Here is a 4,609-nt window from a genome sequence, read left to right on the forward strand (position 1 = left end):
CACGCCCACACGCCTGGCTAGGCCCCGCCCCCAGGACAGCCCACCGCGCCCCAGGCACGCCCCCGAGCGCGCCCCAGGCACGCCCCCGAGCCCGCCCCGGCCATCCCCACAGCCGAGCCGGGTCACGCCCACACGCCTGGCTAGACCCTGCCCCCAGGACAGCCCACCGCGCCCCAGGCACGCCTCCGAGCCCACTCCGGCCACGCCCACACGCCGAGCCGGGCTCCGCCCCACGCAGGCACTCGGGCCACGCCCACACGCCTAGCTCCGCCCAGTCAGATCAGGCCACGCCCCCAAGCTCCCACCTGTTCCCGTCCCTCGTGGTCAGCCCTCCTCCCCCTTCCCAGCCTCCCGCGCTGCCCCCGGGCCTAGAGCCCCACATCCCCTCCGTGCCACCCACCGCAGCCCCCGTCCCCACCCCATGGCTCCCCTGCCCGCACTGGAGGTCAGCCCAGCCTCGCCTCCGTTGCCCCTTTGGTCATGCGTGTAGGCCACACAGCCCCGTGCCCTTGCCCACTGCCTGCCACCGGCCAGGGTGGCCTGGGATCCTGGCTGGTAGACGTCGGGCTGGAAGCCAGATAAAGACAGGAGACTCTGGTGCTTTGGCTATTTGGCTTTCCTGGGAGTGGAGAGGAGGTGGGGCTCAGGGGTGGTGGGCTGCAGTGTCCTCTATCCATTGCTTGTACTTCATAACATTGGTGAACAGGGCAGGGTGTTGGAGGTGGCACCAGGGGTCATGCCCCATGATGCGAGGCCTTGCAGCACCCCATTGCCCACCAGCGGGCCCCCAGAGTCTCCCTGGGAACAGGAGACAGACAGTGAGAAAGGTCTGTGAACCAGGCTGGAAGACGGTGCTGATCTAACACAGGGCAGGAGGTGGTGGGGTGGGAGGCAGTGCTGGGGGAAGGGGACAGGGTCCAGCTGGAGGGTCTGGAGCAGCTGGGCGGCCCTCCCCGCCTGGCCCATCTCCCAGGCCTGCCTCAGGAAACTTTCTGGGACCAGGCAGAGAGCACGCTTGCCACACGGGGCACTGTGATGTGGAGGGGGTTTGCAGTGCTTGTCAGGATGGGGGTTCAGGAAGGGAGGAGGGAGGCACGCAGGGAGCAGGAGGGAGGGCAGGAGCTACACCTGGTTAGCCTTGGAGCTGGTGGAGGCAGACCTCAGTTCAGATCTGAGTCTCCTGTCCTAGCCCCCCGTAGGAGCGGGAAGACCGCAGAGGGCCAGACACGATGAAGACCCCACTTGGAGTGGCCTGCCACACAGACATCTGCGGCACTTCTCCCTGCACACGGCATGAACTCTGTCACATCCTGGGCATGCGCTTTTGCACTCTCTGCATTCGGCAGGAGCTTTATCTCCAGGCACTGCAGACCATCTGAACTCTTGACTGAGGGCGAGGGAGCAAAAGCCACTGTTAGCTCACCCAGCCGGGTGTCCCCTGGGGGACTTTTCTGATTCAATGCTTCCCCATCCAGAGGTAATGCAGGTTGTGCTTATCTCTGCTTCCTGGGTGGGCATGACGGCGGGCTTCGTGGCATCGATGATGTGGACAGGATCTGTCAGATGGAGGAGGAGCATCAGGTCATGGCTGCAGTCTACTCCTGGAACAGGGGCGGGGGAGTTAGCATGGCTCATGTTGAAGCCTGGGTGCCGGAAGCCGCCCCCGACCTGGGCGCATGGAGCAGTATCTTCATCACCAAGCAGGTGGTGGCGACCCAGCCAGACCTGGGACTTGCTGCGAGGGAAATGGAGGGAGTGAGGATGCGGGAGAAGCCAGGGCGGGGACCCTGGAGCTGGACCCTGGAGTACAGGGGTTCCAGACAGAGAGAGGAGGGAGAAACAGAGGGAGGGGGAGAAGAAAGACACAGCTGGGGAAATCCAGTCAGCCAGGAAACAGGAAGGGAAGGGTATGAAAGGCACAGAGATAAACAGAGGACAGAGGTACTGGGGTAGAGAATGAGAGGCAGAGGGAGGTGAGGAGACAAGACAGAGGCCCTGAGACAGAGGAGGAGGAGGAGGGAGGGTAAGAGCAGGGCAGGGGAGGGAGGAGAGGTGGTGGAGGAGGGCCAGGGCCTGAGCCGTCCAGCCACAGCTGGGACTGGGCCGAGGGCTTCCCAGCAGGCAGGACTTGGCTTGAAACCCAAGGCCAGTCCCCACCTCAGTGCCTTTCTTCCTCTTCTTCTCCCTCATCTTCCTCCTCCCTCGGTTGCTCCCACCCAGCTCCAGCCCCTCCAGACTCCCCTGGGGCTCAGAGGGTGGACAGAGGAGCTGGAGGGCTGCGGGGAGAGGGGTTTGGTAGAGGAAAAACCTTCCCTCTCACACAGTCAGGGACATCCTTTTCTCTGGAGTGAAGAGAGAGAGACAGACCGCGTGGGGGACCATGGGGTCTTCCCCAACTCATCATCTCTCCTTCCAGCACCCCTGAAGACCCTCCCTAGCCCCTCGGCCTCCAGCCTGGCCTGAGGGGTTCTAGAAAGTCACTGCTACTTTCTCCTGGAGGGGTGCTGCCCTCCTCCCCAGCCCCCAGCTCCTACTCACTCATTGAAGCAATGGGCAGCAGTCAGAACCCACTGGGGCTTCAACAAGACACCCCCACACTGGAAGTTGCTATAATGGTACAGGGCCACCTGCCAGGGCCGAGAGTGTCTTTCACACTCTGAGCCTCCAATGATCCGAGACTGGACAGGAGGTGCAGCGCCTGCAAAGGGTCAGCAGAGACCTGGGCTCAGGATCTGACGAGGGAGAAAGGTGCAGAGCCGGGCTGGGGATGTGGGGGTGCCGCCTCAGGTCTCAGGGGGGACCTGGGGGTTGAGGGCTGGTCCTGAGTGAGAGCTGAGATGACCCAGGAGCCTGGGCAGAAGATGCCACCACATCCTCTGGAATGTGGGTCTCCAGTTTGGGCAGATGGGCAGAGACAGAATTTGGGGTTCCCAGAACAAAGGGCAAAGGGCTGAGAGTGGGCCTCTGGGGCTCCTGATGGGTTTGGGGTCCTCCCTGTGCAGTAAGAATGTCATCTCAGGGCAGTGGGGCCATGAACAGGGCTGTGGTCAGGATGGGAAGGACGTGGCCAGGGTCACCGTGGGGTAGGCTGAGGCGTGCTGCTCAGGGAGATGGGGTTCGTGGTCTGAGGGTGTTCTCAGGACAGGCACAGAGGAGCCGAATCAGGCCCGGCCTGATTCAGAGGAGACAGCGGGGAGCGGGAGTTAGAAGCCCATGTTGGGTTGTCTAGGAGGGCAGGCAGGAAGCCCTGCCTGGGTCCCAGAAAACCAGAACTGTGCGGATGGCTGGGGCAGCTCGCAGCTGGGAAGGAGATGGAGCTAGTGGAGGATGAGGGCTGCACTGAAGGAAGGAGGGTCTGAGGTGTGGCCTGGGGGAGACTGGGGTGCTGCATGCAGCATGGGGACAGAAAGAAGGACACTTGCAGACTCCTCCATATGAGAAGGAGAGCTTCTGGTAACTCCCACCAGTTAGTATGGGGAGCAGGGTGGTGTGGGGGATTGAAGGACCTTGGAGACGAGGCGATGTCAGCGTGGTGGGAAAGATACTGGGTGTGCTGAGATTTGGGGAATTGCAGGCTCAGGGATCACAGGAAAATCAAGTGGCGTTGGTGAACTATGCCAGGATTAGGGGGTTCCTTGGAAGCATTAGTGAACCCCTAGGAGAGACAGATGGCCCAGGGGCCTCCCTTTTGCTATTCACTTTGGAGGGGCGAAGGTTCTGGGAAGGAGGACAGTGCAGGCAGGAAGGCAGAGGGCAGGGCCGGGAGGCACTGGTCTAAGATGGGCTGTGGGCTGTGGTCCTGGGTAGATGAGAAAGACTTACAGGAGGGAAGACGGTGGGATGTAGAACCCCAGCCCACTCCCACAGGCCCCCCACGCTCTCACCCAGTCCCCCCCAGAAACAGGATGAGGCACAGAACCAGGAGCAACATGACAGAGCAGGTGGGTCATTAGCTAGGATCTGGGCATCTGTGGAACCTTTAAAAGCCCTCTTTGTCCCCCAGAGCCCCACCCCTGCCTGGTGCTGGCCAGGCCCCGCCCCTCTGTGGAGGCCAGTGCCCTCCCCACCGAGGGGAGGAAGGACCCGTCCGCAGGCCCTGACCTGTGCCTGCCCAGCCTGCAGCGTGGGCCCCTGCTCTGGTCGGTAGAACAATAAAGGCCAGGCAGGGAGGGACATGGAGGGAGAAGAATTTACAGACACCCCTCACACACACAAAGCTCCAAGTAAGGATCCACACCCCAAGACCCCTGCCTCACCGGCGGTCAGGGCGCTCGTTTCCTTCGTCCCGTGGGGTTGAGATGGATCCATGCATCACCTGGCCTCACACGGGACTCGTGTGAGCAGCTGTAGTGAAGCCCTCCACAGCCCTGCCTTGAAGGCAGGGAATGACCGTTCCTGCCTGTAGACCCAGCACCATGCTCTCAGCTCCGCAGGGCTCACAGAGCCTGGCCTGCTCGGCACACCGCATCACGCCATACCACAGAACTCAGGACGCCAGCCAGCTTCCATCCATGGCTCCCGAGCCTAGCACTCGGTGTCCTCGAGGCCCAGCACACCCACGTGTACACACATTCACACACCCACATGTGCATTGCCTGGACACAACAGC

At 62.3% G+C, this 4,609-nt stretch overlaps 1 pseudogene; it reads right to left on the minus strand.

Annotated features, from left to right (window-relative positions):
• Positions 1-643: 643 nt before the first annotated feature.
• Positions 644-3,931, minus strand: LOC150043476 (kallikrein-1-like; annotated as a pseudogene).
• Positions 3,932-4,609: the final 678 nt, after the last annotated feature.

This window comes from Megascapheus bottae, chromosome 31, assembly GCF_031878675.1.
Source record: "Megascapheus bottae isolate mThoBot1 chromosome 31, mThoBot2.hap1, whole genome shotgun sequence".
NCBI classification, from domain to species: domain Eukaryota; kingdom Metazoa; phylum Chordata; class Mammalia; order Rodentia; family Geomyidae; genus Megascapheus; species Megascapheus bottae.